We start from the raw sequence: 22,673 nt of genomic DNA, 5'->3' as shown, positions 1-22,673 counted from the left end.
TCAAAGCCTGCCAGACAATGCAGTGTCTAGTTTGCTGAAAACATCTTGGGAACATTCAGAAAGCTTCCTTGGGAATGCATGAAGTCTATTGCTTACCATTGGCTATGTGGTTAGTAACTCACATTTGCTTGTTTTCTATTTGGTGGCTCCATCAGTTTTAGGCTGTCGTGCCTGGGTTCGTCCCTTCCCTTGCGCAATCCTTGTTTACTCTATCCTTCGAGATCTCACTTTCTGTAAACAGGCCTTTGAATATAGGTCTCATCTTTTCACATTTACTGAGCATTTAAACACTTAGGTCAAATTTCAGACTCCTTCTTCCGGGGGAGCTTGGTGTTTACTTCTCTTTCTTTGACTTCAAAGTAAGAGCGTTTATAGGAAAGCAAGAGCAATGCAGATTATTCTCCCCATGGAGCTCGCTCGTGCCTTTCCAGTGGTCCAGTTTGAGTCTCTAGTTAACCCTTAAAACAGTCCTGCAAGGAGGAGGTGCATGCATTTTCTATGGCAACAAATATTTGTGTTGAGGTTCTTCTATCAAAGCACAGTTTGCTTTTGCTTAATGTGACCCTCTAGTTAAGGTCTAATGATCGTTCTGTTTACAGTCAGCAAGTCAGAGTACCAAACCCTTTTAATAATAAACATTGGAAAGTCAAACGGTGTAGCCTACTCAGCTACACTTAATGAGCAATAGCCTCAGTATGTGCAACATGTGCAATAGCATCATACCAAAAAAAACTAAACACAGATTACTGCTTTCCAGAAAACTACAAACAGTAGCCCGGAAACAACTATATTATTTACACTAAAGCCTTGAAGATGCTGGCTATGTCAAAACAGTTTTTATACTATTTAGTGGATGTGTGTGCTGTCAACAATGAAATAGGTGAATGTGTTCCACTGAAACAACAGCCTACCACTAGGGCCGGCTTTAGCAGTGCTGGCGTCTGGCATGACACTACGCCACTTTACTCTATTGCTCTCTACTCTGCTCCGCTCTCTGCCACTCTACTCTTCAAAACTGCACTCTATAACCCTGCACGCTATGCCACTGGACTCTACGCCACTACGATAATATCCGACTTCTCTGGCGCAGCTCTTCTGATCAGGCTATGGTCGCCTGCAATTGGCCTGAGTTGGTCTTCTGCTAGATTCTTTAATTTCCTTATAGCACACATGGTTCAACTCGGGAGGGGCCTGGTTCCCGCTACGTGGGTGCCATACTGAAAGTGTCATTCAGTATTTAATTCTTGTATGTTTTTAACTTTCTCCCTTTTATTTTACTTTATTATTTCACAGTATGGCTTGCTCGCAGGGGAGCCTGCTGGTCCCAGTTCTTTGCACCTTTTATTGTTTTGCCATCTGTTTGGAGCAAGTGCGTTCAGCACCATTTGGACACAACCTGCCCACATGGGAGAGTATTTAATTCAAACTAGAGCGCCTCCGCTCAGCGGGCACGCCACCAGTGTGCCAAAGGCAAGCCTGTCTGTGCCCGAACTGCACTCGGTGCCAACCCCCCTGCCTGTTTTCCTCCTGAAGAAAATACACTGATACAGTACTCCAATATAGAATTATTGGCACTGAACAACAAAGGTAGGTCTGACTGCTTGTGTCTATCTTTGAATCTTCACTCTAAACCCTCAGTTTCGTCATGTCCCTCTTGTCATGTACCATTTCCCAAGCTGCTTTTTGAGTCTGCTACTAACTCTTCTTCATTTAGGTCCACCTTTTATAACAACGTTTGATTAGAGAGAGCGATTGTCCTTGTGCTCTTATTGATGCAAGATCCATAGTAAAGCATAGCTTGCAATGTGCTGTATTTATAGAAAATCATCACTTGGATCTATTGTTTGTTATTGAAACTCAGACTGATGCTCCCTCTGGCTCTGGTTCTACCCTGTTAGTAGCCGTCCACCCCCCCCCCCCCCCCCTTCCGACATTGCTGTACGCTCTTATGACAGACCTGGAAGAAGGGAGGAGGTATTGCTATTCTTTATCGTGAGACATTTGTCACTGCTTTTTTAGCTGCACCCTCTCAGGTGTGTGAAGCGTTTGCATTTAACATCCAACCCACCATCTATCACTGCTTCAGGAGCATACTAATTTATCATGCCCCCGGTCCTAGGGCTCTTTTTTAATCTATAATATCAGCACTGTCATATAATATGGACTAGCTTCTTCCGATACCACCCTGTCGGGGTCTTTAACTTCCATTTAGAAGACATTCCAGAACCTGAGTCCTCGCGCCTCGTAGACGCCATGAATTGTCTAGGTCTCTCTTCATGGGGGGTGGGACCCACACATGTTGCGGGCAGTACCCTTGATGATATCTTTTCTATTCACCCAATTCTATGTCGGGACCGGAGGCTCCGATTATGCTTTTCTTCCTTCGCTTTATTTTCTAAGCTCAAACCACAGCAGACAGAAAAGCAATAAAGATGTCTTTTTCTTCACAAATCAAGAAAAACATCATTTGATTATAACCAAACAAATTTAGTATAGTCCATAAACATCAACTCCCATCATTCCATGGGGGAACACCATAACACAGTCCTTCTACATTGTCCAAGTACTCCTTTGAAAGGTCCTCTATTTTGTGAAGCCCTCCTCTTTCTTCGCTGCTGCGCAGCCAGTTAAGTGCTGTTTTTCTTTGCTTGGACAGAATGTGATTGTTTGGTCTGTTAGTGGCTGTGATTGAGTGTGGGCCGCTTTAGTAAGGGATTTACAAAAAGGGGGGTGGTGATGAACAGAGTGTCTGAGTTAAACAGACCACTCTTACCCAGTCCAAAGATCAGGGCTTGATCCATCACCGTTATTTATCTCACTGCCCCATCCCAGCTCAGAACCTGGCTATATGCAAATCAGTCTGTCCCTGGCCCAGTGCATCATGGGAACAGGGCAGACCAAACTACCAAGCCAATTCTTCACCAGAAAGGAGACAAGCTACCGGGGACCGGTTTCTGGCATTTCAGCCTTCTTCGGCCCGGCTTGCTTGAATCCTGATGGAGCAGTGAGAAATGGACTCATGTCTGAGTATACCCTGCCACACCTATAGTGGCCAAAAACGATTTACAAAAAGGGGGGTGGTGATGAACAGAGTGTCTGAGTTAAACAGACCACTCTTACCCAGTCCAAAGATCAGGGCTTGATCCATCACCGTTATTTATCTCACTGCCCCATCCCAGCTCAGAACCTGGCTATATGCAAATCAGTCTGTCCCTGGCCCAGTGCATCATGGGAACAGGGCAGACCAAACTACCAAGCCAATTCTTCACCAGAAAGGAGACAAGCTACCGGGGACCGGTTTCTGGCATTTCAGCCTTCTTCGGCCCGGCTTGCTTGAATCCTGATGGAGCAGTGAGAAAGGGACTCATGTCTGAGTATACCCTGCCACACCTATAGTGGCCAAAAACGATTTACAAAAAGGGGGGTGGTGATGAACAGAGTGTCTGAGTTAAACAGACCACTCTTACCCAGTCCAAAGATCAGGGCTTGATCCATCACCGTTATTTATCTCACTGCCCCATCCCAGCTCAGAACCTGGCTATATGCAAATCAGTCTGTCCCTGGCCCAGTGCATCATGGGAACAGGGCAGACCAAACTACCAAGCCAATTCTTCACCAGAAAGGAGACAAGCTACCGGGGACCGGTTTCTGGCATTTCAGCCTTCTTCGGCCCGGCTTGCTTGAATCCTGATGGAGCAGTGAGAAAGGGACTCATGTCTGAGTATACCCTGCCACACCTATAGTGGCCAAAAACGATTTACAAAAAGGGGGGTGGTGATGAACAGAGTGTCTGAGTTAAACAGACCACTCTTACCCAGTCCAAAGATCAGGGCTTGATCCATCACCGTTATTTATCTCACTGCCCCATCCCAGCTCAGAACCTGGCTATATGCAAATCAGTCTGTCCCTGGCCCAGTGCATCATGGGAACAGGGCAGACCAAACTACCAAGCCAATTCTTCACCAGAAAGGAGACAAGCTACCGGGGACCGGTTTCTGGCATTTCAGCCTTCTTCGGCCCGGCTTGCTTGAATCCTGATGGAGCAGTGAGAAAGGGACTCATGTCTGAGTATACCCTGCCACACCTATAGTGGCCAAAAACGATTTACAAAAAGGGGGGTGGTGATGAACAGAGTGTCTGAGTTAAACAGACCACTCTTACCCAGTCCAAAGATCAGGGCTTGATCCATCACCGTTATTTATCTCACTGCCCCATCCCAGCTCAGAACCTGGCTATATGCAAATCAGTCTGTCCCTGGCCCAGTGCATCATGGGAACAGGGCAGACCAAACTACCAAGCCAATTCTTCACCAGAAAGGAGACAAGCTACCGGGGACCGGTTTCTGGCATTTCAGCCTTCTTCGGCCCGGCTTGCTTGAATCCTGATGGAGCAGTGAGAAAGGGACTCATGTCTGAGTATACCCTGCCACACCTATAGTGGCCAAAAACGATTTACAAAAAGGGGGGTGGTGATGAACAGAGTGTCTGAGTTAAACAGACCACTCTTACCCAGTCCAAAGATCAGGGCTTGATCCATCACCGTTATTTATCTCACTGCCCCATCCCAGCTCAGAACCTGGCTATATGCAAATCAGTCTGTCCCTGGCCCAGTGCATCATGGGAACAGGGCAGACCAAACTACCAAGCCAATTCTTCACCAGAAAGGAGACAAGCTACCGGGGACCGGTTTCTGGCATTTCAGCCTTCTTCGGCCCGGCTTGCTTGAATCCTGATGGAGCAGTGAGAAAGGGACTCATGTCTGAGTATACCCTGCCACACCTATAGTGGCCAAAAACGATTTACAAAAAGGGGGGGTGGTGATGAACAGAGTGTCTGAGTTAAACAGACCACTCTTACCCAGTCCAAAGATCAGGGCTTGATCCATCACCGTTATTTATCTCACTGCCCCATCCCAGCTCAGAACCTGGCTATATGCAAATCAGTCTGTCCCTGGGTGAGACCCTAGCTCATTGCACCATCAGGATTCAAGCAAACCGGGCCGAAGACGGCTGTAATGCCAGAAACCGGTCCCCGGGAGCTTGTTTCCTTCCCAGTGTAAGAATTGGCTTCTGTAGTTTGGTTTGTCCTGTTCCCATCATGCACTGGGACAGGAACAGACTAATTTGCATACAGCCAGGTTCTGAAACTGGGATGGTGCAGTGAGCTAAAAAACGGTGTTGGATCTAGCCCTGATCTTTTGACTGGGTGAGAGCTTTCTGCTTAATTCAGAGACTCTGTCCCTCACCACCCCTTTTTGTAAATGCTTTAGTAAGGGAATCGCGCATTTTCTTGTCTTGTTATTTCAGTGTTTCCTTTGCAGATTCCCTTATTTAGCCGCAGGAGCGTTTTCAATCCTTTCGCTGCTGGCCCATTTGCGGCAGGGTGTATTGCCCGCCAGGGGGCCCCCATGCATCTCTTTGCTCCCGCAGCACGAGTTTCTCTTCAGAAGAGACTGCGCTGAGGGCGCCGAGTACGCCGGAGCCTGTCCCCCTGCCGCCACACTGCGAGCGCCCTGAGGGGTCCGTATTCTCCTGCACTAACGTGCTTGACGCCGCGCTGGGGCTGTACTACCACGGAGACTGCCGCTCCGGAATTGCCTACGGGCAGGGAAGTGTATTCTTTTGTCAATTTCTGTTTGGATTATTAATTAGGGTGCCAGGTGGTGGCTGGCCTTGTCAATTTGAAGGCCTGCGCGCTTGGGGGTATTCTCTCATTACCCACAGCGGCAGGGGCGGATTGGCAAGGCGGGCATTCGGGAATGGGCCAAAGGGCCGGTGCCTCAGATCCTCTGTGGGCCGTTTTTTTCTCCCCTGTCCCAGTCCACAGAGAGTGGACAAGGAAAGGGGAGAAAATAGAACCGGCCCACAGAGTGCACGGAGACAGAGAAAATGAAAGCAGCCTCGCTGTGCGGCCAAACAGCGATTGTCAGCTGTGGGCTCTCCTTCACCCCTACCCTGCCAAGCAATCAAGCTGAGGCTTGGCTGGGGAGGGGTGATTGTTTGCAATAATCGGTCTCCCTGGGGGCCAGGTGTTTCTCAGGCCTTTGAGCCATTTGCACCTCGGCCCCCTGGGGCCCATGCAGCCCAGAAACGGTGTTAGTCTTAACACCTCGCCCACAGCCCTTCACATTCAGGGCATAGTGGGGAGGAAGAATGGGTCTTGCTGTGGGGGCCTGGTGATGTTTGGAATTTTTTTGTTTTATTTATTTATTTATGCGATTTTATATAGCGCGTACTTTACCCGAAGGTGTCAGAGCGCTTCACACTAGGAACAGCAATAATACATGAGGAGAAAATTATAAGTGGACAAATTACAAAAGCAAACGTTAAGTTATATGAATCAAAAGTGACAATAGTGAGCAACCAAAATACAAGAGGAGCAAACAATACATTACAGGAGGAAAAAGAGATATGTGTGCAGGTTACAAAAGCGTACAAAATACAAGTAGAGGTATAATACTGCAATTAATGGCAGACACTCCAGCACAAGAACAAACGTTACGTAGACAATGGTGGCACTTGTGCAAGTATCTAAAGCAAACAAAAGTGAGAGGTAGCAAACAGTGTGTTACAAGAGAAAAGTGACTTGTGCAAGTTACAAAAGGGTACCAAACACAGGTACAAGGGTAATACTACAGTAAATGGTAAATACTCAAACTGCCAGAACACACTGGGAAGGCACTTCCCATGCACCAGCTTCACCTCAGCCTCCCCCCTGGCTACCTGGCTACCTTGGATGACCCAGAAAGCTGTGTTTTGTGCTCCCCTGCCAGGACATTTTCCCTAGACCTGGAGGGTTAATTAATTTACTAATTGCAGGGGCCTTACCTCTGTTCATGTGCTCCTGAGCTGAAGGTCTCGGGAGTTGCTGAGTAGGTTAGTAATAGCAGGGGCTCTGCTGCTTTTCAGGTGCTCCTGTGCTCGAGGGCTGGAATAATTTTGTGACAAAAAGGGGCCTTGCTATTTTTTTTAGTTGCTCAGCATGTAGGCCATTGTCACCTTGGCCCTGTGTCGTGTGCAAGAACAGTATCCTCTCACTTTCATTCATTGTCTGTGCAAATGGTGTTTCATGAAAGGGCACGCCCCTTGAATGTGGGCCACGCCCCTTAAATATGGGCCACGCCTCTTGAATGTGGGCCACTTTTTTCATCAGTGCCCGGGCCGAATTGTGATCCCAATCCGACCCTGCACAGCGGTCTGTCGGCATAATTGCAGCTCTCGCGACCTGCCCTAAAGTTAACTGGCCTGTTGGCCTGCAGACATCCAGCAGGGCCGGCTCTAGGCTCATGGTGGCCCTGTGCAGGGAGCGTAGGTGGGGGCCCCGGAAGAGGGGGTCCGGACGGGGCGGTCAGTCTAAATATGGTTATGATTTCTATGCCTATATAAGGATATGGAGATCTATACCTATACAAGGGCAAAGGGCCTTAATCGGGAAAATTACACTAGGGTCCTAAAATGATACATAACAATGTATGCAAAAACTGACTGTAGGATATGCAGGCAAATGAAAAACGTGGAGTTAGAATAGTAATTTTGACCTCCCTGTGTTTGCCACGCCCACTGCTGCCCTGGGGACGCTGTTTAGGACAAGTAATGTGACGAGCGAGTAGTGAGCAGCAGCAGGCCATATCTAATATATACGGCTCTGTGCTGCTTTAATCTCACCCTTGTGCAGGTCAGTAACTTTTGTTGCTGTGCTGCATTGCGATAAAGAAAATCTGCCCCTTGGTGTGCATGCCTGGCGTTCCCAATCTAGCCTTAACCCTAGCACTCTCCGGCAGTTGGTGGCAATTAAATTTAAAAAATACTCGATGGAATTTCCTTATTTCCTTACTTCACTTCACCCTCTCTCTTAACCTGACTCTAGTTCTACTTCTCCATGTACCTTTAACCTCCCTCCCTCTCTATGTATCTCACATGTGTCTACGGGACGCCCCAGCTGAGGAGTGAGGTGCTCTGGCAGAGCTGGGTGAGTCCCAGTAACGGACAGCAGGACTCCTAGAGAGAGAGATATCAGCGAGTTCCTTCCCCTGGAGTAACCATAGGTGCTCTAGGCGCTCCACCGGGGCCCGCGCCTGGCTGTGTCAAACTGAAAGCGCTCGGTTGGCACGGTCGCTCCCCTGCCCCCCGAGCTGTAGGGGCCCCCAGGAGTCGCTGGGACTTGGAGTTGGAGCCATATTTCAACTGTCTGCCGCTTAATAGTGCAGAAATACCCTTTCTCTCCACCTTTATTGGCACAGGCGGAGCAGGGGGCCTAAAGAAATCAATCACCACCAGTTTACATGGGAGGCCGCGCCCGCTGCCAGTGCCACTGACTGGAAGACAGACAGCGGCCTACGAGTCAGCGGATGCGGCACCGGCAAATTGAATGCGGCGGGCCCCCTGCCCCTCGGAGAAAGTGTCAGTGATTCCGAAATGTAATACTCTGCAATGATTACGATTAGGCCTTCCGCTGGCTGGGACTCGAGCCATATACTGCCGCTTAATTTAATGCAAAATAGTACCCCCGACTCCACCTTTATTATAGGCCCTGCAGGCACACACAGGCGGAGAGGGGCCTAAAGGAAATCAGTGGCCGGCGCTGCCACTGGAAGACAGACAGCGGGCGGCCTACCTCGATGCGGCAAAACTCCCGGCTGCAGTAAATTCGCCCCTCCGACCTCAAGCATTAACAGCTACACTCACGCCCGGCTACCTATCTTCATATGACTCGCTTGCTTGCCATGAAGCGTCGCGATAGTCAGTCAGTGTGCCACAAACAGTGTGCAGAAATATCATTATCAATCATCTGAGAGAATGGATCTATTCTGCCCTTACCCGGCAGGTGCGTTCACACTTCTTCACTTTATTTTCAGTCTGAGCTCAGGGGCCGCCTCAGCTTTTGTCCGACTCCGACGTCGATGACCACCAAATGGCTGGGCTGTGCAGAGAGAGTCATATGCCACCAGTCCCACAAGTTAGTTACGCACGCGGGGAAGTCATGAAGCAGCAGGTTAGGTTGAGTCTGCGCGCTGCCGGCGCAGATCACTCCATCCTGGTTTCCGGCGTCTGTGCCAGCCAGCCGGGTGACAGTCATGAGGATTTGAAACACCCCGGCACCCCTGCTGCCCAATCAGGAACGAGGTCGGTGCGGACTCGGAGCCAGAGGCCAGGGAAGTTAAAGGGAGGGCGGGGGGGGGGGGTGACTCACTGTGTCAGGGCTTGGAACTGTGACTGTCGGACTCGAAACTTAGTATTGGAAGCCGGGGTCGGAGCCGGAGGCCGCCAAATCCTGCCAGGGGGCCGCCAGTGCCACGATGTATCATTGATCCTTCCGATCCGATCCTCGTTGTGGCGGCCCCTGGGGTTTGGCGGCCCTGGGCAGGTGCACACTTTGCACATGCCTAGGGCCGGCCCTGCATCCAGTCTTGCAACTCTGTTGGCTGTCAAGGAAATTGACAAGCACTGCTGCCTGCAGTTAGTTCGTAGTGCAGCTTGCTTGTGTTGGGCTTAGGCTATTTCCAGGTAGTGTTTGTCCCACAGTGTAGTGTGCCCTTGTCGTGATGGAGCAGGGGGATTGCTATGAGGAGGAGGAGTCTACCCAATACTTACCTTTAGATGATGACTTCTTTGAAGCGTTAGATAGCTCCATTTACCGGTGCGTGAATGATGTGGTAGGTCCTATGGAGGAGTGTCTTGCCAGTCGCATTGTGGCGGAGTGAGCTAAAATCGCGCAGGCCAACTAGAATGATGTCCCCCCCCCCTGTCCAGCACCCCTGCCTGCAGAGGGTGCCCCCTAAGAAAGTGTGTGGGGAGGGTGGCGCAAAGAAGACGCAGGCGGTGGATAAGGACACCTTTGAGCGCTTGAAAAGTCCCTTCTTGGCGAAGTCCGGACCACCTCCTTCCGTCCCCCCACCGCCACAGGAACCTGCGATATCCACGGGGCCTCCTTCCCCATCTCATGATGGGCGTTCCCCGACGGACACCGATGATGAGGGGTCTTCGCGTTCTTGGTGTCCGTCCAGTTCCGTGGGCACGCTGCCTCAGGATGAGTTGAGCATGCCTGTTGCCGTGGGGTGGGCGGCCGGCGTTGTTTGGTCCTGCGTCCTGTGTCCCGGCGCCTGCTCCGGCGCTGCCGCGAGGGAAACGGTCATCGCGTCCATCAGCAACACCGAGGACGCCGCGTGGGCTGGGACTCCATATCCCAGGTGCCCCGGCGGTTGTGGCGCGGGAGTGACGCCACAGGAGCGCCCGGAGGCGCGTTAAAGCACGGAGCGCCTTGAGCTCCTTGGGGGCTTACCAGTTGCCGCGAGGTGGGCGGCCGGCGTTGTTTGGTCCTGCGTCCTGTGTCCTGTGTCCCAGCACCTGCTCCAGCACTGCCGTAGGGGAGACGGCCATCGCGTCCATCGGCAGCGCCGTGGACGCCGCGTGGGCTGGGACTCCATATCCGAGGTGCTCCGGCGGCTGTGGCGCGGGAGTGACGCCACAGGAGTGCCCGGAGGCGCGTTAAAGCACGGAACGCCTCTCGCAGCCGCGAGTCGCGCGCGGGAGAAGGCCGGGACAGTCTACGACAGTCCGCGACTGGACGAGGCTGGGCTGGGCCCTAAACCCTGTCACCTTGCCCCCATCACCTTTTGACTTTGTCGATATTGGATCAACGGATTTAACAGTTCCCCCATGGTAACAAACACTTCTTCAAAACTCAGTACCCAACTATTGTTGTCTGTTACTGTCCTACCTATGAATCATTATTTGTGGTTTTAGGCCATTTCATATTGAGTGCTATTCGGATTTATTTATTATTTTGTCTCAAGTTTATAATTTTAACACTGCATTGGTGTCTATTCTTTGTAGCGTATACTTTACATAAGGCACTAAGTCAAAAACAGCCGGCGGGAACCCCCGCCCTATTGTCTCTACACTTGATAACTACTTAGTGAAAGTAGTTGACAAGATTAATAAGGAACGAAGATTGTCCCTGGGAGTAGGTAGTGCCCCAGACCCTACGCCCATATTGGTTACTACTGAGATCCTTGTTCCTTTGCCAACTCCCCTGCCGATGTCTATTGATGACAGCTGTGCCATGGGTCTTCCGGATTGTCAATCCAGGGAGGGCACCATCGAAATTGAGTCCATGTCCATGTCCATGACGTTGATAACCCCGATAAGGAATCGGATGCTGATGAGTCTCAAAATGAGCCCCATAATGACTCTGACGCATCGAGTTCCGTGGCCCGCAAGACTCATAGAGTGTTGAGGTCAGGGAAACTCTTAAACAGACCTGTATTGTCCAAAAAGCGGGGGGGGGGCCTAAAAGTAAAAAGAACAATGTCATCGTATCTAATGTGGGCTCCAACGATTTAAATCCTCCTTACAATGACGTCATTCCCACCCATATGAAATTAGCTCCGGATCAGTTTGAGTTGCTTATCGGCATGATTGATGCCAAGTTAAAAAACATCGTTGTCCCACTCTTGGATAAACTTGACGCTGTCTCTAAGGAAGTGACTAGATTGGGTGAGATGGTGCAATCCTGTTTGAGTCTTAATAATAGTCCGCAACTAGCTGTTGTGGCCGGGGGCAGTACCAGAAAGCCCGTGCAATCCAACAAAGGCCCACCCGGAGCTGGCGCAGTCCGGGCAGGCTCTAGTATTCCTGCACAGTTAAGCAGTAGCCCCTTGATAGCTGTTGAGCAGCAGGGCGTAACTGGCAAACCAAATTTACCATTGGTAGAGGGCCTTACTAATGACACCGCTGTAACACCAGTATGTTCTAAACATGTCCCTTTGAACCCCTCCGCTATTCCTGTCCCAGGGAATCAGACTAAGAACATTGAGAGGGGGAAGTCTAACAACTGTGGCCTCTCCCGACCGAATCTTCCACCGGACTGCGCACCCTATGTAGCAGTCCTGACTAATGTTACACCTGTCAGGGAAGACGGGCCTCACCGCTCTACCGAATCGCATGATTCCCTTAAATGTAAAACTGTGGCATGGCTGAATTGGGAGTGTGGCTTTCCAGTGGCTCTGGGGGACCAAATCTTGACTACTACCAGAACCAGTTGGATTGGCACGTCTCCGAAGAACATCGCTGGGAATTTCGTCATTATCAATTTTAGTAACCCACATCTCGCCACAACTGCCCTGATTCGAGCCACATCCCGCCCCTGTAATGAGCAGGGCATTTCACTCCGCCCCTTAGGCTTTTTTTACAGACAACACACTAGCCATCATCCTAGTAACAACGGGTGAGAGAAAATGAGGGGAGAGGCCCCGTATAGTTTCCCAAGCAGTTTCCAGGTGAACACCGGTAATCGTTTCCAATGCCTTAGCGGGTTGGATCAAAACGATTGACTGGAGTTCTGTATGGTATCCCTAGAAACCCCGGAGAGACAGGTCTTGTCTGGTATGGGACAAAATGTTTGTTCATCAGGAGTTTTGGCTGACAAACTAGGGATCACTGTAGATTGTGCGCCTATGGGCAAGGAGGGTAACGCAGTAGGCTGTCCAGAGGTACCACCCGATATTATTAATATCGCACCTTTCCAACAGGGTAGCGGTCGTTCTCTTGTGGGGGTCAGGTCTCTCCGGTTTCTCCAGCTGCCATATTGCTAGCTGGAACATTGCGGGCATTAGGTCCAAATCAGATTGCCTGGGATGGACAGAATTTGTAGCCCTCTTTGACATTATCTGTTTCCAGGAAACTTGGTGTAGGGACTTTAAAGGATATAATGGTTTTGTCTCCTGCCAGTTACCTGCTACTGGTTCTTTATCAGGTAGAGCGAAAGGGGGCCTTTTGATCTTGATTTCTGTCCAAACCCCTCTGCTAGTTAAAAAATATGTACAAGTCGGGGAGCATTCCCAGACTCTATGGTTGCACAAAACAGGAGGTAGGAATATTTTAGTAATTAATTTCTATAATAATGTTTTTGACGGCACCAGGGATTATGTGGTAAGAGCACTTTCAAGTGCATTGGATGTTATCATAAAGGACTCCAACGTAGTCTTTGATTTGTTTATGGCAGGAGACTTCAATACCACTACTTGCCCACTTTCTAATGTTAATGTATGTGGGGCGGTGGACTGTCATGGGGATGGAGCCCCCCACTTTCAACACAATAATTATGGAGAAGCCCTAAATAGTCTCCTGGATTCACATAATATGTATATTATGGTAAACGAGAAAAATGAACAGGAGGGAAACTACCCCACTTTCACAGGTCGGGGAGCTAATTCTGTTATTGATTTTATCTGTATCTCGTTGAGCCTTGAGGCCTGGATTATGGCACCAAAAGTCATAGATATCCAACTTAGTGACCACAATTGCCTGACAATAGAGGCATTGTTATGGGAGAACAAAGGGACCCCCACTACGGGGCGTACTATCAATAACATTGAGGCCGTGCGTCCCAACGGCATTAGACTTAGGTGGAAGGGGGATAGGGCGGAAAGCACGTCCGATTCAATCATTTCTAGTTGTTTGGCTGGAATTACACGGATTTTAGAAGATGATCAAGGCACCACTAGCTCTATCGAGCTTTTTACTTGTATTAACGCTGTCATCAACTCCAAGCTTACCATCACATCTAAGCATAAGGAAGAATGCCTGCGGGGGTGGTTTAACCTTGCTTGAACCTTGGCCCTAAAGGAATTAAAGTCAGCCTTATCAGCAAAGCCTTAGGGATAAGTGCCTGGTTCTGGACCTTAGAGTTAGATATAAAGAAACCCTAAAACGTAGGAAACTGGAACTCCAACAGGAAGCATGGGATAATTTGACTTTGGCTGCCGAACTGAATAATTGTACCCTGTTTTGGAAAACTGTTAATTCCCCATTCCTCAAAGATGATAAGATCCCCGAATTAACTTCCAACGTTTTGAGGGATGAGTGGATCTCTCATTTTTCCAAAATTTTTGACTCGGATAGTGTATCAAGGGATTTAGGGGATACGTGGCCACATACGCCACTTGATATCACTGTCCAAGAAGTCTTAAATAGTATAAGGGCCAGTAAAGGAGGAAAAGCACAGGGACCAGACGGGGTACCAATTGATATATATAAACTGGTCCCCGAAGTTTGGGGGCCTTTGTTAACTAATATTTTCAACGATGCAGTCTGTAACGAGGTGCCCCCTACCTGGGAAGAGTCAATCTTAATCCCAATCTTTAAGAAAGGAAACGGAGGGGACGTCAAGAATTATCGTCCAATCTCCTTGTTGGACTCTTCTGTAAAAGTAATGAGTAGAGTGCTCTTAGTAAGGTTGGAAGAATGGGTGGAGGATAATGGCATTCTAGCAGAGAGCCAGTTTGGGTTCAGGAAGGGCCGTGGCACGATTGAGCAGTGTCTTAATTTGGACCTGCTCATCGGTAAATATACTCAGGCAAAGACTGGCACTATTTATCTCTGCTTTGCGGATCTGAGTAGTGCCTTTGACCTGGTGGGCCATGGCATTCTCTGGGCAAAGCTTATTGAAATTGGGGCACCCGAGGGTATTGTGCACTTCCTAGCACGTCTTTATGCCAAATTACGTGCTTGCGTTCGTTATGGTCTTAACGGGGAATGCACCACTAAGTTTAAAATCGGGCGGGGAATTAGACAGGGATGTGTGTTGGCTCCACTGCTCTTTACCCTTTTCATCAATGAGATCGATTCTTTTCTCAAATCTTTGGCAGTGGATGCTCCCAAAATAAACGAAGACAGCGTCCCTGTGTTACTTTACGTGGACGACGCGGTTCTAATCTCACGCACCCCAATCGGCCTTCAACGGCTGATGGATGGCTTTTCGCAATTTATTAAAAATAGAAAATTAGTGTTAAATAAATCCAAAACCTATGTTATGTAATGCGGGCGAAAGAATAGAAAGAAGCACTTCTCATTCTTTATAGAGGGTCAAAAGGTCCAAGCTGTTGATCATTTTTCCTACTTGGGGGTCACCTTCTCTAGTAATAATAATTGGGCCAACCTGCATAAGAATGTCCGGGCTAAGATGGCGAGGAGTTCCCATGGAATATTCACTATGGCTACAAAACTGGGAGATAAGCGGGTCCACGACATGTTAAAAATGTTCCAGTCTCGTTGAGTCTCGATTGCCCTGTATGGAGCGGGCATCTGGGGCCACGGCACGGTCTCTTCAGGTCGAGGAGAATGTCTTCTTGAAGAGACCACTGTGCCTGCCAAGCTCTGTTTCAAATGTTTTAGTGCATAACAAATTGGGTATTTATCATCTTGCCGACTTGATCCTCCTCAGACCTCTGATGCTATGGCGCTCTATTTGGATAAAAGAAAAAACCTCATTGTGTAGAGCCATTATCTCTGATTGCCTTTCTTTGGATCACTATGAAAAGATTCCATGGTTAAAGTATATTGTGGACAATTTCCGTGAGATCTTTAATATTAATATCATTGTGGACCGATGCGGGGCTAATGAGCTGTCTAAAACTGAACTTAAGGGCAGCTTTTTACAACAGCTATCTATAAGGCGACATCAAAACAGTGCTGAACTTTCTTCCTGTGTTCTTTATCATGATTTAAATGAATGTGTGGGTTTTCAACCGTATTTATCACAAGTGACCTGGAAAGCACATCGGTTTGTGTTGGCGAGACTGAGAACTGGAGTAGTCCACCACCTCGTGTGATAATACTACCCCACAAAGCACTGTGCACTTTCTTTTGCTTTGCCAGCTGTACAAATATCTGCAGATTGCCTATCTGAAGCCCTTGTTTGTAAAGTGTGGTGTAAGGACAATACAAGACTCCATGAGCCTGCTTTTTAATCTACATCAGCCCGATGTTTGTTTTTATACGGCTACTTTCATTCTTAAATCAATCAATGCTAGGAAAAGTATGCTTTTTAAACCTTTTTTAACTGTTGTATCCTTTGCTCTTTATGGCTGTTGTTTTATATTGTAATCTTTTTTATGCTGTGCTTTTATGGACTTGATTTTTGTTCCGAATAAAGCCTTATGAAATGAATGAGTTGAGCATGCTGGACCAGGATGAAATTATGCATCCGCGCTCCGCTGCCTGGGCACCAGGAGACAAGGTGGCCAAGTTTGTGGCGGGACGCCCTCGTAAGCCCCTTGAAAAGGAGGCGCGGGGATATCTCCAATCTGACTGTCCCCATCCTACACTGGTAGCCCTAATGCCCGAGCTAGATTCAAAGATTGCTGCCTTCCAGGCCAAGTATGTAAAGGATCCACGGAAAGGGATTGATAGGTCCTGGCGCTCATGCCAGGATAAACTCCTTGACGCCATTGGTCCGATGACCAAAATCCTGGATATGGCGGAGCAGGCGAAGGTCACTGGTTCTACCATATCCCCTGAGGTACTGTCCAATTGGGTGCAGAGTGCTATAATTTTTATGGGAAATGCCAACTGCACCCTTTCTACTGAGCGTCGGCGGTCCTTGCTAATAAAGCTTGACCCCAAGCTAGGCGACTTAGCTTCTTCTGAGACGGGCGCCGTGGCTCAGGGGGGTCTGTTTAGTGAGCCTTTTGTAAAGGAATTGGGGAAATTCCTGGCCACCTTCACGTCATTGGACAAGGCCCAATCTAATATCAAGAGGATTTTCCAGACGTGTTTCTCCCAAAGTGTCAGTCGTGGTAAGGGCCACGCGCCCGGCTGTGGCGGCCAGCAACCTGGCAACAAGGGGCAAGGCTCCGACCGGGGGCAATACAATTCCTCTGCAAACTTCAATAACTTCTAACCTAACCGAGGACAACTATTCCGAGGCCGCCGCGGCTTTAAGAACAACTCCAGCGGCGGTCAATCAGGTGGTAAGTGTCATGCCTGTGGAACAGGCTCTTATTGGGGGGTCATTTGGCAGCCTTTCAAGACGTTTGGGCACACCTTACGTCAGATGCATGGGTCTTGCAGACTGTGAAGGGGTTTCACATAGAGTTTTACAATCAACCTTTTCAGGTATAACCCCCAAGGCCCATCTCCTTTTCAGTTCCCGATGCCCAGCTGATCGACGAGGAGGTGTCTGCTCTGCTCGAGAAAGGAGTCTTCTGTCGATCTGCTCGGCATCCCAACGGTTTCCTAAACAATGTCTTTTTGGTGGAAAAGACAGACGGGGGCGGCGTCCGGTAATGAACCTGAAGGAGTTCAGTGGTTGGTTGGTTTACCGGCACTTCAAAATGGAAGGCATACACCTTCTTCGGAATGTCCTCCTGCCGCACGTTTGGATGGTCTGGTTGGACCTCAAGGATGCGTACTTAGTAATCCCGGTCCATCCTCCCCACGACGTTTCCTCCAGTTTCTTTGGCGTGGTCAGGTGTACAAATTCGTCGCCCTTCCTTTTGGTCTCTCTTCAGCACCTTGGTACTTCACAAAGCTGCTTCACGTGGAGGTGGAGTTTTTGAGAGGCCAGGGATTAAGGATGATTGTGTACCTGGATGACATCATTCACAAGGCGCAGTTTCCCCGGAGGCTGACGGCTCAATTGCAGCAGACGGTGTCCCTCTTGGAAAGCCTAGGGTTTGTCAAAGTCGGTCCTCTACCCAACTCGAAGACTGGTTTTTCTCGGGTTCATCGTGGACTCCTATCAGGCTTCCTTGAGTCTTTCATCTCGCAAGATGGGCAAAATCCGTCACATCCTACGACAGACCATATCCAGGCCCCAGACCTCCCTTCGGCAGATTGCCCGGGTTGTGGGCATCCTGTCCTCCTCCATTCAGGAAATCTTCCCAGGTCAGTTACATTATCGGGCCTTGCAGCATCTGAAAGCACACCACCTCAGGAAAGGGTTAGTTTACGATCAAACGGTTCCTCTGACGGAGGCGGCGAAGGAGGAGATGGCATGGTGGTTGGCACACATGGAGGCCTGGAATGGGTGTGCAATTTTCAGATCGACCCCAGACTTGGTCATAGAATCAGACGCCAGCAGGTCAGGTTGGGGTGCCCGGTGCAGGGAATTCTCCACAGGCGCCGTTTGGTCATTAGAGGAGCAGGGATTGCATATCAATTGCCTAGATCTCCTGGCGGGTTGATTCGGCGTACGCTGCTGGACCAGACAGCAAGCGAGTTCATGCGTTCTGCTGAAGATGGACAACATCTCAGCAGTACGCTATGTCATTTGCCTGGGGGGGCCCTTGGTCCCGGGCCTTGGTGGACCTCGACAAGGGGTTTTGGGAGTATTGCTTGGCACACCAGGTCTCGGTAACGGCAGAATACCTTCCGGGCCAAGCCAACCAAGTGGCAGATTGGCACTCGAGGGGTCTAAGGGATTCTAGCCTGTGGAAGCTGTATGTTCTGGTCTTCAGGTGGCTGGACGATCACTGGGGCCCATTTTCAGTGGACATCTTTGCGTCCCGTCTCGATCATCAGCTCCCACGCTTCTTCAGCTGGATACCCGACCCCATAGCGGAGGCCATGGATGCCTTCCTCCAGGATTGGAGTCAAGAGCAGGGTTATGCCTTTCCCCCGTTCTCGATGGTGGTGAGGACGGCAGCCCAAATCCGGCTTCTGGGAGCAGAGGTGGTGGTGGTGACGCCGTTTTGGAGATCTCAAGTGTGGTTTCAAGTTCTTCTGGAACTTTCTTGGGGTTTTCCAATCCTACTCCCCCCGCTTCCTCATCTTCTTCTGAATCCGGACAGGGAGAAGCACCACCTAATTCGCCAAGGTTCTCTCCGCCTCATGGCATGGAGGCTTTCAGGAGATGCTGGGCGCTCCCAGGCCTTTTGGGATCGGCTCAACATCTCTTGTCAAAGGCCTGGGCGGACAGTACATCGAAACGGTACTTGGACCAAGTGGTTTCGTTGGTGTCTTGAACGGAACTTGGATCCCGTGGTCGCAGGCGTCGTTCCCCTATTGAATTTCCTGGCAGATCTGGCTACTGATGGTCTGGCTTATCGCTCCATCAATGCAATTCGTTCAGCGATCTCGTCCGCTCATTGCCCCGTGGATGGAGCCCCGATTGGGGAGCATCCGCTCGTCTGTCGCCTTTTGCGGGGTATCCATATGTCGCTGTCCCCAGAACCTTGGTACTCTGTCCTCTGGGACGTTAATTTGGTCTTGAATCTTTTCTTATCTTGGCAGCCGAATAGGTACCTTTCTTTAAAGGAAATTTCTGCTAAGCTAGCCATGCTGTTGTGTCTCGTCTCCTGTCGCAGGGTTTCTGATGTCCGGGCCTTGGATGTTACGGCAAGAGTTTTTTCCCCGGAGGGGGTTATCTTCACAGTGGGTTGTCGTACTAAGTCGGATTCACGGACAATTTCATATCTGGCCTTTGCGGATGTGCCCAAACTGTGTGTGGTGGACTGTCTTAAATCTTACGAGGATATGACTCTGGAATTTCGTCCGCCGGGCGAACAGCAACTTGTTATTGCATTACGGGTACCGCACAATGCTGTCTCTTCGCCCACTATAGCCAGATGGGTGAGATGGGTCATGCAAGAGGCAGGTATTGACACAAAACAGTTTGGGGCACATTCGACTAGTGGCGCAATGGCTTCTAAGGCTTTCTCTCTGGGAGCGCGTTTGGAATACCTTATATGTGCCGCGGATTGGTCTTCCGATTCCACCTGTAAGAGGTTTTATTTTAAACCGGTGGTGGATGTGGCACGGTTGGTGGTGAGTAAGCTTTGAACTAGCATAATCGGAGCCTCCGGTCCTGACATAGAATCTAAATTTGCTTAGCATAGTAACGGTAAGTTTCAATTCTATTAAGGACACGGAAGCGAGGATTATACCTCCCATGCACGGTTAGTGCGAACCCACCCGTATGGACGTAAGTAAACTGTTTTCCAAAAGGTTGTTCGAAGGTGGAAGTACACTGAAGTTGATAGTGAATGTCGAGGTGTCTTGAGCTTGGACAGAGTAAGTCCTCGTGCTCTCCTTATGTCGCAGGACATGATGGTGCGAAACAGGACCAATGGGACTCAGGCGTGACTTGCGCGAAGAAAGAGGAGGGCTTCACAAAATGGGGGACCTTTCAAAGGAGTGCATGGACAATGTACAAGGACTGTGTTATGGTGTTCCCCCATGGAATGATGGGAATATTTATTTGGTTATGATCAAATGATGTTTTTCTTGATTTGTGAAGAAAAAGACCTCTTTATTGCTTTTCTGGCTGCTGTGGTTTGAGCGTAGAAAATAAAGCGAAGGAAGAAAAACAATCCTCGCCTCCCCGTGTCCTTAATAGAATTGAAACTTCCTGTTGCTATGCTAGGCAAATTTCGATTCTCACTTTCAAATGTATTTTGCCTTTACTTTGGTCTGACCATTTTGCGGTTTCCCACGTGTCCTTCCACCTTTAAAATTCATCTCAATCCAAGCAGGACGAAAAGCTGGAGAAAATCAGCCCTCTTACTTTTCAGGAGCTTCTTGTCTCAACCTGTTTATACAGAGGATGTCAACACCAACGCTAAGGCCTACACGAGCTGGCTGGATGCAGCCGCACCAGCGTTAAATTAACAATGCAGGTCAGTACCGCCTCTCGTCCCCTTGGTATTCTGAAGGGGTAAAAAAAAAAAAAAAAGAATCTGTAAAATCAAGAACGTCTTTGGAGAACAGCCTATGATAGCACTGACAAAGACCAGTACAAACTTTGTCATTTCACCTAGAAATACCTTTTAGTCAAGGAAAAAACTAAGTATTACACACAGCAAATTGAGAGAATTAAAAACTCCTCTCGAGCTATTTAACCCCTTCCATGCTGATGACGGCCTGGAGCTGTCATGGCACACAGTGCTCGTGTGCTGATGACGGCTCCCGGCCGCCATGACCGCACCCGCGATCGGAATATGCCGCACAGGCGCAGAATCGCGGCCGAGGCCAAGGGGTTAATACAGTTAGGAAACTTATATTTCCCTGCACGCCAAAAATCGCTTGCACACAGCAGCTGTGTGATAATATTGCCAAGCATTTTCAGGATAAAGTGGAAATAATGTTTTATGACATCTACTGCCCTAGGGCAGCCTCAGACATTACCTCTACCGCAAAGAGTCAAGAGCTAGTAGCAACACATAATTTGCCTTCTTTTTCTAATTTTGCACCTCTTGCCCCAAACCAGGTTGAGGAATATTGCCGCGGCGAAATTAGGCTCACCTCTGGAACCCTGCCCAGTGTCCGTTTTAAAACTGGTGCCGGATATTATCGTAGATAATCTCACGACTCTCTTCAACTTCTTGTTTGATTCTGGATACTTCCCCAAGATTTGGAAAATCACCTCCATTTTACCGATACTGAAGAAACCCAATCTTACCCCCCCAATGAACCAACAACTTTCGTCCCATTTCCCGCCTCCCGCTGCCAGCCAAAATGACTGAGAAAACCATGAATCTTCAACTCTCTTCCTTAATTGCTAAGCATAACTTGCTTGACGACTCACAAAATGGTTTTAGAGGTTGATACAGCACAGAATCTGCTCCTATTAAATCAGTGGAGAAAATCAGAGAGGCTCTGGACAGGGAGGTAAGTCATCCCTGATCCGTTTGGATCTCTCGGCAGCCATCAACAGCGTCCACCAGGACATCTTGGTGGATTGTTTAGCATCATTAGGAGTTCAGGGTACAGACCTTAACATTTTGTGAGCCTTCCTTGCAGATGGGAGGCAATTTATTGCCCTGGACACTTATATTTCGGAATCCTTCAACCTCCCTTGTGGGGTGCCGCAGGGTTCCTCCATCAGTCCCACCCTGTTTAATGTTTATGTTGCAGCCTTGGCCCCAGTTATTAAATCTTTCGTGTTTGCCCTGACGTCTTTCCCTGACAATAGTCAGATAGTCCTCGCAATCTCCAACAAACACAATACCACTGGAAAAATGTACATGACTGCATGTTGGCTGTTAGTTCTTGGATGAGTAGTAATTGCCTAAAACTTAACTCCAATAAAAAGTTGATTGTACTTTTTGGCAATGACCCTTCCTTTTGGTACCTAGGGTGATGGCCAGGGTCTTGGCATGACTACCCACTCCAGTTGTGAAACCCAATAATCTGGGAGTGATAAGAAGCTTTTCTTCGGTAATTGGGTAAATGCCATGACATCGACCTTCTTTATTTGAACAAGGATTAAAAAAATCCTACCTTTCGTTCCACCAAACTCCCCAAAAAAATTTCTGCCTGGATTTTGTCAAGGTTGGACTATTTAAACAGTCTGTAAATGACCATGCAGCAAAAACATATGAAGTTACAAGACTTTTATGCGCACTCCCAGATTCTGTTCAGTTAAATCGGTCATTCAAAAGCTGCATTGGTTACCAGTGAGAAAAAGGATAAAGTTCAAATCTCTGTGCATTACCTACAAGGCACTTCACAATATAGGCCCTTCCTAACTCATGCAGATGTTTAACTGGTATGTACCTATTAGTGTCCTTCATTCGGCATGTGCAAAACCATGGTGGCACCTAGATTTAATAAAGCCAACTGGGGTGGAAGATTATTCTTCACAGGCACAGTCAAGGCCTGGAATGAGTTACCCATTATTATTCAGGTTGCCCCGAGATTGCTGGACTTCAGAAAGGCCTTAAACACATGGCTCTTTTCAAGTAGGCATTCAAGTAAGTCAGGATAATGGAGCTTGTGCCAGGACAACCCTAGGGTAACAGTGAGATCTATTAGTTCAATAACATTAATATTACTCTATGCCACTGCACCCTATTCGCACCACTGCACTCTACCCTACACCACTCCACTCTACACCACTTCACTTTACTCTGAAACAATATACTCTACACCACTTCACTCCACTCTGTGCCAC

The sequence above is a fragment of the Lissotriton vulgaris genome, chromosome 3_1, assembly GCF_964263255.1.
Source record: "Lissotriton vulgaris chromosome 3_1, aLisVul1.2, whole genome shotgun sequence".
NCBI classification, from domain to species: domain Eukaryota; kingdom Metazoa; phylum Chordata; class Amphibia; order Caudata; family Salamandridae; genus Lissotriton; species Lissotriton vulgaris.
This window is presented reverse-complemented; position numbering follows the sequence as displayed.